A 1,513-nucleotide genomic window follows, 5' to 3' on the forward strand; every position below is an offset into this window, starting at 1 on the left:
AAAAAAAACCTGTCCAAAGCCATCCCTTTGTAATTTTTCATGTTCAACATCATTTAAATGCGTTTCCTGTTATAAAGCAAAATCTATATGCTTTTTCTTCAAGAAAGTAAGAAATTTACTTCTCTTAATATTCATCCCTTTAACATTTAATGTACATTAATGAAGAAAATTAGGCATAATTTTAATTCACTAAGTGATAAAGTAGATAATAAATAAAAAAAATCCAAATCGGAATTCCGACTCCGGAATATCGGAATTCCGAGATTCTGGAGTCGGAATTCCGAGATTCCAGAGTCGGAATTCCGAGATTCCCGAGTCGGAATTCCGAGATTCCCGAGTCGGAATTCCGATATTCCAGGGTCGGAATTCCGAGATTCCAGGGTCGGAATTCCGATATTCTGGAGTCGGAATTCCAAGATTCCCGAGTCGGAATTCCGAGATTCCCGAGTCGGAATTCAGAGATTCCCGAGTCGGAATTCCGATATTCCAGGGTCGGAATTCCGAGATTTCACAGTCGGAATTCCGAGATTCCCGAGTCGGAATTCAGAGATTCCCGAGTCGGAATTCCGATATTCCAGGGTCGGAATTCCGAGATTCCAGGGTCGGAATTCCGATATTCTGGAGTCGGAATTCAGAGATTCCCGAGTCGGAATTCCGATATTCCGGAGTCGGAATTCCGAGATTCCAGAGTCGGAATTTCGACATTCTGGAGTCGGAATTCCGATATTCTGGAGTCGGAATTCCGTGATTCTGGAGTCGGAATTCCGAGATTCCAGAGTCGGAATTCCGAGATTCCCGAGTCGGAATTCCGATATTCTGGAGTCGGAATTCCGATATTCTGGAGTCGGAATTTCGAGTTTCCAGGGTCGGAATTCCAAGATTCCCGATGCGGAATTCCGAGATTCCAGAGTCGGAATTCCGATATTCCAGGGTCGGAATTCCGAGATTCCAGGGTCGGAATTCCGATATTCTGGAGGCGGAATTCAGAGATTCCCGAGTCGGAATTCCGATATTCTGGAGTCGGAATTCCGATATTCTGGAGTCGGAATTCCGAGTTTCCAGGGTCGGAATTCCAAGATTCCCGATGCGGAATTTCGAGATTCCAGAGTCGGAATTCCGAGTTTCCAGAGTCGGAATTCCAAGATTCCCGAGTCGGAATTCCGACATTCTGGAGTCGGAATTCCGAGATTCTGGAGACGGAATTCCGAGTTTCCAGAGTCGGAATTCCGAGATTCCAGAGTCGGAATTTCAAGATTCCCGAGTCGGAATTCCGACATTCTGGAGTCGGAATTTCGAGATTCCCGAGTCGGAATTCCGATATTCTGGAGTCGGAATTCTGAGTTTCCAGGGTCGGACTTCCGATATTCCAGAGTCGGAATTCCGAGTTTCCAGGGTCGGAATTCCGAGATTCCAGAGTCGGAATTTCAAGATTCCCGAGTTGGAATTCCGACATTCTGGAGTCAGAATTCCGATATTCTGGAGTCGGAATTCCGAGATTCTGGAGTCGGAATTC

The sequence above is a fragment of the Oryzias melastigma genome, linkage group LG23, assembly GCF_002922805.2.
Source record: "Oryzias melastigma strain HK-1 linkage group LG23, ASM292280v2, whole genome shotgun sequence".
Classification (NCBI taxonomy): Eukaryota; Metazoa; Chordata; class Actinopteri; order Beloniformes; family Adrianichthyidae; genus Oryzias; species Oryzias melastigma.